The following is a 9,308-nucleotide window of genomic DNA, read 5'->3' as shown; positions in this document are numbered from 1 at the left end:
TAATCAGTCCACCAGGACCCGGCAGACCTTGAGGACAGCAGCCCCCCCGCTGCAGGCTTGTTGGGGATGAATCCACCTGTTGGGTCCAGGGCAGCAGAGCTGTGAACTAAAGCCTGATCCACACGATGACGGATGTGAGGCACTAAGTGTCAGTAATCCGGAGCTCAGCCCTTCATTATCCGGCTTCTCCAGTAAATTAGGACTCTTTCAGATTCTTATTTTCTCATTAAATCAGCTTTGTTCCGCTGGCCAAACTTCCTGCCTCCTCTCCTTTCATAGTGATGCTGCACCTCCCTCTCCTAGCGGGGGGGGGAGCACTCACAGACCCCCAGCTCCTCTCCAACATGGCGCCCAGGGAGCGGATGAGGCGGGGCGGCTCCCCGTGGGTTCCTGCTCTCTTTGTGCTGCCGTTGGCTGCAGCTCGGCTCATGGGTCTGTGTCAGGCTGACTGCGGCTCCTACAGTTAATCCATCTATCCCGTTAGCGTATCGATAACACATCAGGCCGCTCCTGGTGGAGGCTGCTCAGGGATTAAAGCTCCTACAGGAGGAATCACTGACATAAAGCAGGTTTCACCCTGAAGCTGCTCCTCACTGCAGCATTTAAAGGCCCAATCTGTTCTATTAGTGACCCATTATGGTCTGTTTTAGAAGCTCAGTCCACCCCGAGGTTCTGACCAATCAGGAGCTCCTCTTGGTTTGGTTAAAAAGATTTTGGATTATTTCTAAAAGATTTTTTACTTTTACTGATTTTCTTCTATATTTATCTAGTGAAAAAGGAAACGACAGATTAAACATCACAGATAGAAAAAAGCAAAATATCCATCCAGTCCTGACTTCAGTTCACCTGCATTTCCTCACTGAAAACAGACAGATATCTACTAATCTACTGAAAAACCTGTTAAATTGTGGAAAAAGTCTAAAAAAGTAATCTGAAATAAATTCTAACAGGCAATAAAAACTAAATTCAGATGAGTGTGAATTAGAAACTCATCATCTATGCTGCTAAATTCAAACCAGACATGAGGAGGAGGTTCTGATCCACAGAACCACCTGAAGCTGACGCCTCACTGCGGGTCGCAGGGCTTACTTTGGGTTAAAATACTAACAGGAAGTCATTGCAGGTTTTAATCTTAAAAAAGATGAAATGTTTCACCTGGTTCTTGTCCCTATTCAGGAATAATTCAGGAACAACTATTTCACCGATGGGTTCTGATCTTATATATCTGGCATTAAACTCTACCTTCCTGTTAATAGTGATTAATATTCTGCTGTGTGATGAAAACCAATCCCTGCTGCATGCGGATCAGCTGAAGCTATGTCAAAGGTACTCCATTAAAGGCTGTGGAGTCCAGATAAAAGCTTCCCCTTAAACATAAGCTACCGTCTTCAGGCGACACTAAATCCAACTGAAAACGTGGGATTTAGTGTCAGAGTCTTTGATTTCAGGCACAAATGCTCAAATAACAGGAATCATCAGTTCTCCATTCAACCTGGAGCTCCAGGAGGCTTTAGCTGCGGAGGTGAATTTATAAAGCAGTTCCTGCTTGTCAATAACTGAGTATGGGAATAAAATATGAAACAAAACGACAGCAGGAGGTCAGATGGACCCTCCCTGAAAAACCAGGTATGCAGGATGACGTAGGGACGGCTGCAGAGGTGTTAGACCGCCTGCAGGGTGGGAGAAGATCAGAGTCAGGATGGCGTTTAACCGGCAGCCAGAGACTCAGAGGCAGCAGGTGAAGGTGGAGCTGGCTGGGCGGAGGCTGGGCGGAGGTTTACATCCAGACGCCTCAGAGGGGTTTCTTCACCAGAGCGTAGCTGCAGCTCTCAGCTTCACCCTCAGATCTGGCTCTGGATTCATCAGGACTGAAGCCTGGTGGGCTTCATGTGGCTCAGCAGGCAGAGCTCCTCCACGTCTGACGTTAGAAAAGATTTTTAATAAAACGAGCTGAGATGCTGGACAACATGACAGAGAATGCATGGAAAGCACTACAGGTTGTAGAGCTTGTTATTTTTGAATCACATCCAGATGCATCGCTGTGATGATGTGAAAAGCTCCTCCAGGTCTGAGGCCATGGTCCTGTGTCGGGGGTCAGCTTCTATGCCAAGCAGAGGAGTTTCAGTGTTTTGGGTTTCTGTTCAGCAGTGATGGTGGGATGGAGCGAGAGACGGATAGATGATCGGAGCTTCGTCTGCAGTGATGCTGGTGCTGCTCCGGTCTGGTGAAGAAAGAGCTGAGGCCAAAAGTAAAGTCCGTCCTCATTCTGACTCTCACCTGTGGTCATGAGGTCTGGATCAGTGCCCAAAGAACCAGATCCTGGATGCAAGCGGCCAAAATGAGCTTCCTCTGGAGGGTGGCTGGACTCAGCCTTAGAGACGGGGAGGAGCTCAGAGCAGAGCCGCTGATTCTCTGCATCAAAAGGAGTCTGTGGAGGTTGTTCAGCCATCTGGTCAGGATTCCCCTGGGAGCCTCCCTTTGGAGGCCTCTGGGCCTCAGGGAGGAGATCCTGGAAGACCCAGAAGGATGGATGGATGGATGGATGGATGGATAGATGGATGGATGGATAGATGATGGGTGGATGGATGATAGATGGATGGATGGATGGATGGATGGATGGATGATGAATGATGGATGGATGGATGGATGAATGATGGATGGATGAAGGATGAATGATGGATGGATGGATGGATGGATTCGGTGACTCGTCATGCCTCCGCATGTTTCCTTAAACCTTTAATTTAATAATAATGTAATAATCACTTCCTGTTTCCCAGGAGAACAGCTATAACCTCTTAGCCGCTCTTTTAAAAGGGAACAGCAGGAAGGCGTTTCCATGTGAGCCAGAGTGTTGGTGTCGTCATAAATCAGAGCGATAACTAAAACGTTTCAGACACCTGGAAGCAGGACAGCCACCGTTAGACTGGATCTACATGCCAGCAGTTTCCTGTCCACCATCACCAACATGAACATGTTCTCTGAAAGCTGGACCTGTCCACACCCACAGGAGGAACATGTAGAAACGCACGGAGGAGGATCTGTGCTGCTGGGGGCCTTTTCTCTGCCAGGGGCCCCAGGAAGCTGCATGACAACGTCAACTGCTTTAAACAAAAAATCATCCGCCAGGAAATTTATTACAATAAACATTAACATGAATTTAATTAAACCTTAAATTTTCCTAAAATGTTCCATGACACAAAATTAGGCCCAGTTTGGACCATTTCTCCTGGATCTTGAACTTGGTTCTGATCTGTGGTTTTCACACGGAACCATTTGGGCCTCAGGACTCCGTTCACACTGCAGGGCAGTTCCATCTTCCTGCCCACATGGGACCCATACGGGACCCGAATCCGTCTTTTTCACCGCAGCATGAACGGCTCAATTCTGACCAACAAACTCTGATCCTGGTCCCATCTAAAAGCCCAGATGGACCTTTTCTCAGCTTAAACTCAACTTAATTATTGCAGACCCCTGAAAATCAGCAGGACTGGACCTGCTCTGGCCTCGGTGGGGAAGCGTGGGGCTGATAATGTCAGCAGCCAGGCCCTCAGTGAGGCAACACAAACCCACACAGACGCTCTCTGCAGCGGGGTCCCCACCTCAGAGGTAAACACGTAGCCCACGGTTCAGCGAGGACGTCATCTCAGCTCGTAAAGCTCGCTCACACGCCTCCGCCGGCCGGATCAGAGCGCGTAGCCCGAGGACGCTAACACCCAGAGCCGGCCGGTGTTAGCGTAACAGGTGGTCTGTGTGCGTGTCTGCGGATGACTGCAGGGCTGGATGGACGCTCTGCCCTCACATAAAAGCCACTTCCTCCCGCCTTTGTTCAGCGCCTCATCAGGGTGGACTCAGAGAGCCGGCTCCAGACGCACACACTCAGGTAATAGAGCGGTCGTTTCCCTCCGTCAGGTATGTCAGCCCCCAGGCCACAGCTGGGCTTCGGTGACACGTTTGGCGGCGGACGTCCCTTCTCCTCTGGGCTGTTGTCACAAAGCAGCTCAGGGGGAGACAAAGAGGACGGCCCACACAGGAAGCATTTCCGCTCCTCGTTTGTCCCGCAGGGCTTATGTTTACTGGATGATTCATATAACTGATTCATTTCTAATGTGGTCAGTAAGAAGCTGGGAACGGCTGGGGAAACGTAGTAAGAGAAAAGCAAACAATGTGAGCTTGTTTGGAGGTTCCGCTCCTCTCCGGCCCGCTCGCTGTGCATGCTGGACTCCGGCTCCTCTCTGAGAACAGGCCTCTCCTTTAAGGCTTGAGCGGAGCAGAACAGTAGCCCCCTTTCCCAGCCGGGGTCGCGACCCCCTCGCCCCGGCCCGAACCCGATACCCCGTCCTGCTGGCTCTGCGGGCGCACCGCCTGAAAGATAAGGAAGTGGACCACCGGTAGTCCTGGTGTTGCCCCCCCCCCCCCCCCCCCCCCCCCGGGGGGAAGCCCTGGGGGTCAAACCCAGACCGCCTCACCTTACTTACCTCCACACAGCTTTGATGCTCGCTGCTCCGCCGTCCTGCTACGACAGTTCCTCTGAATGCATCCTGCACCGCCCTGCACACTGCTTCACTGTGTGCTTTCACATCTAAACAGGGATTAAAAGATGAATGAACCGCTCCGATAAGGTCAAGAATAAGATCTGGACTCAAACACACAGAAGCTGGCTGAGCATTCGTTGGTGATCATGCAGGGAAAAGTACGTCCACAAAGGTTGAAACCTTATAAATACTGGACTGCAGCTCTTTTCATCAAGAGCTTTCTCAACTCAGAGCTACTGAGGCAGAAGATCTTTATTTACATAGCGCCAATTCATGAAACATGTCATCTCAAGGCACTTTACAAAGTGTAATTTAATCAGATTATACAGATTGGTCAAAAATGTCCTATATAAGGAAACCAGTTGATTGCATCAAAGTCCCGACAAGCAGCATTCACTCCTGGGGAACCGTAGAGCCACAGGAAGAGTCATCTGCATTGTACATGGCTTTGCAGCAATCCCTCATCATGCCTGCCCACCGCTAATTTCTTTATAACGTCAGTTTTTACAGACAAGCATGCGGTACCACTGGATCTCCAGCCTCTGGCCAATCTCTACATGGAGGAAGGTGAACCTCAGTGAGGGACCACCAGTGAGGTTCTGGTTCAGGTATTAGGATGATATCCGGTTTAAAATCCAAGCTAAGGAGTAAAAGTGTCCACCAGAGACGTGAAGTCTGTGGACCACATGAGGTTCACCAGAGAGGACGCCAACAACTGGCTGTCTTTGTGGACTGTTTGGAGAACATGGGAACAGATGGAAGCACCAACGTAGAGGCTAACAGGACACCAACCCTGACGGACCAGTACCTTCTGTTTTTCAGCGTAAAATCCCACTCCCAAACGGAGCGGGATGGTACCAGAACCCTACAGAGGAACTGAACAGCCGTTCCTCAGACGGGCGGCTCCACACCAGAGAGCCAGCAGCTCCTCAGGACCAGGCTGTGCTCTGCTCCTACCTGCTGAGGACCAAAGTGTTCTGGTCAGAGAAGACAGAAGGAGGGACAGACGTTGTTCACGTCAAAGGAGAAACAAATCATCTGTAAACAGAGGAGGAGGCATCAGACCTCGTTAAGCCTGCTTCCTCAGCCTGAGTCAGTTTCAGAACCACTCCCTCCTGCTGGTGACCACACGTCTCTCAGTGGGTCCGGCTAACACGGCGCTAACGAGGCATCGTTGTCAGGCTCCCTCCTTTCACCGCTTCTCCCTACAGCGGTGAAGGGAGGGAGCCTGACAACGACGCCTCGCTGTTAGCTCGGCCAAAGCTCTGAAGAACGGCGCCTCAGCTTTAGATCCTGCTGCTTGTCCCTACAGCGGTGAAGGGAGGGAGCCTGGAACGTCTTCAACCACTATGTACCTGTTCAGGTTAAAAACGGACTCTGGAAATCTTTCCACGTGACTTTGGATCAAATGAACTGCTGGATTATTCTGAGTTGTGCATGAAGAAACGTGTTGCTGTGTTTGTTTCATTAACAGGGGATGGAAAAAAGACAGAGACTCTGCAGCCCGACAGGCTCAGTGATGCTGAGGAAGTCTCCCTCTGGTCCCTGCTAACGCCACACCAACCATAAACCTGGTTTTGTCTCCAACTAATCCTCATTTCCATGTAGAAACATGATTGCAAAGCCTGACTGCCTTTATATCAGTGGACAGGTTAAACCTCACGCTCGGCTTTCCTTTCTGCAGAACAATGGCTACCAGAGAACATTAAGGAACGTGAGCGTTAAACCAGCATGCCACGGTTATTTTAATACCTAATTTATCACGTTTTTATTAAAAACATGAGTAGCAGTGATGCACTGGGTAACTGTTAAAGTTTAATGTGATAAAACGATTAAAATAATAACCATGTGGTGTCGTTATTGCTGCAGGAGAAATAACAAGATGAAGAAAATAAATATTTAAAACAAAAGATAAGATATTCACCCATATGCCAATGCACAATAAACCCATATGTTTATATGTTTAGATACTCGCACATACATATGTGAAGCCGCTGGGAGAGCACGACGCTGTTTGGGACGCATAGATCCTCAGCGTGGTCCACAAACAGACTAACATGAATAAACGCGTAAAGTGATTTTAAATCACTGGCAGCAATGAGCAGAAAACCACATCTGCTTAAGGAACGACTTCTTCATGGTAAAACTTAAAGCAGCGGTCCTTTCTGACCCAGACCGGCCTGGTGTGACCTTCACTGGCCGGATGCAGAAGCTCAGACGTCCTCAGCGGCTAAAGTCCAGTTTTACATGTCAATAAAAAATTAAAACTCTATTCCTAGAGTTCTAAGACACTTTAATTCAGCTTCACCTTCAGATTAAACCAGCGGTGATGCAGTGAAGTCAGCTCCAGAGGGAGGCTGCTGAAGACAAGCCGAGACCCAGACATGGAGAAATGAGGAACCAGGAGACGAGGAGACGAGGAGAGGAGACAAGACGGAGAACACTGGAAAGGAGAGGAGTGTGTTCTCTGGCCCATTCATTAAAAATAAGGAAACTAAAGTCATTTAGATTCTTCAGAACGTGAGATTAACCTCTTCAGCTCCCAGAAATCAGTGACTTGGTAACAATTTACGCTCCAAGCCGTGGAAAATGTGCTGAGACAGCATTAGGAGACCCACTTTCTCCATCTCAGTGTCGTTTAGTTTATTTCTTTTAGTCAGAACGCTGGGGTCAGATCAGATGTGGAGCATCCACACCTTTTATCTCCCCTCTCTCTCACCGACCCCCTCATCCCTCATTCATCTTCCTTCGCCTCCGGGGAACGAGTGAAAACTTTCCCTCTCCTCCCTCCTGCTGCTCGCCGTGTCGGGTTTCCAGGAAGGACGGTGTAAAATATCCCAGCGCAGCTTCCGTCGCCAAGAGACGGCCGTGCTGCTGACTGGCAACAGGAAGTGCAGCGGGCCGCCGGAGAAGCTCAAGAAACCGCCCGGACCTTTGAAGCCGGCTTTCATTTTGACACTTTTTAACATTTCTGCTGACAGACGGAGCCTCACTAACACCTCAGAGCAAAGAGGAGACGTTTAGATCCTTTTTCTGCAGGAGAAGTTGAGTTTAAAGTTGATCTGACATGAAGGTTCTGGTCCGTTTACAACAAGAGGTTCTTAATCGGCCTCTTTGAGAACAGAACGGTGAAACTGTCCTGCGGCTGAATCATGAATGAATCATGAATGAATCATGAATGAATCATGAATGAAACCCTCATTGTTCTGGACTTTTCCTGCAATAAAGACCCAAACAGCTCCATCGAGCTTCACGGATCCTCTGATATGTACCAGGTTTCCAGCCCACAGCTCCCTCCTGGTCAGAGTTTATGTTCAGTACCTGGTGCCTTCTTCAGGAGGACGCAGGCTGAATGGGAGACAGGTGGATGGAGGCTCCATCAGCGCTAATCCTGTCTGCCATGGTGAAGAAGCTGCTGAAGTGAAAGCAGAAGGTCTGGAGCTCCTGCTCCTCCAGGTTCTGCCCCACACAAAGGTCTGAGGAAGGAATCCTGACTGATGGGCCGACATCCTGGACAGGAGCAGCTGGAGAGGAGAGCTTCTCTGCTGAGGAGGTCCGTTACTCAGAGTGGAGCTGCTGCTTCTCCACATTGAAAGGCGTCTGATCCGCATCCTGACCTGAAAGGTTTCCAAAGCAGGAAGGAAGAACCTTTGATGACCCAGAACCGACAGGAGAGAGCATCGGGGGAGCTAGAGAAGGACGTCTCTTTAGGGGGGACTCTTGTTGGACATAAATCTGGAGTGATTCTGTCTCAGACTCTATATAAAATACTTTATACTATATTATAGTTGGAATTTGAACTAGGTTCAGCAACAGAAACAGTAATTAACCTAATCTCTTTGTCTGAATGCTGGGAACTGTGTTTTAAGATATTCAATTAAATTCATTTACCAGCAAACTTCACAACAAATGTGATTTTAAGGCATTTTGAGAGACTAACAAATCCATTTCATATCATATAAAGAGTTTAATTCAGTAAAAATCTAACAGTTATCATCAGACGGTCGATTCAGATCCAGTTAGATCCAGTTCTACTTCCTCCTGACTGTAGACCAGGGCAGTCAAAGGCAGTTTCAGATGATGCAGCTGCTATAATCCCAATCTGAGGAGGCTGAACCGCACCGATGCTGGAATCCCTCATCCTGAGCAAGCATGTGGCGACAGTGGGAGGGAACAGGTAGATACCTCCAACAGAACCCGGCTCAGTATGAGCAAATATCTGCCATGACTGACTGGGTTAATGGGGCAGACCAGAACCATACAGACACTGCAGAAGCACTGAACCAGGAGTACTTTCTATTGGAAACAGAAGTGAGGCTGTAGCAACAATATCAAATCGGTATCTGCACAGTTTTTCCATGTTTTGTAAAATGTTGTTTTTCATACAGCAGTATAAATGCACATTTTAAACAGTTTCAGCTCGTCTTACTGAACTGCACATTTCATTTTAACAGAGTCACAACATTTTCTCTTAAGTTGTAAACTTTTTCATTTCTTGAAATGAAAATTTCATTTCTTCTGTGGGACAATAAAGAATATTTCTATTCTACTCTATTCTATTCTGTTCTCAATTGATCAATCTAGGAGAGAAACGTAGCTAACCACATGAGAACTGAGTCAGGGGTACTTTCCACAGGATTAAGAGGAAACACATCGCTAAAGACGGGTGCAGCTCTTTAAAGGCTGAAATCTAAAATACAAAAAGGAAGCAAACATCGAAGCACTGAGCCAGGAGTACTTTCTATTGTCAAGCATCTACAGCTAATGTGTGTGTGT

The sequence above is a fragment of the Fundulus heteroclitus genome, chromosome 22 (genome assembly GCF_011125445.2).
Source record: "Fundulus heteroclitus isolate FHET01 chromosome 22, MU-UCD_Fhet_4.1, whole genome shotgun sequence".
Lineage (NCBI taxonomy): Eukaryota > Metazoa > Chordata > Actinopteri > Cyprinodontiformes > Fundulidae > Fundulus > Fundulus heteroclitus.
The sequence above is the reverse complement of the archived record's forward strand: the minus strand, read 5'-3'. Positions refer to the sequence as shown.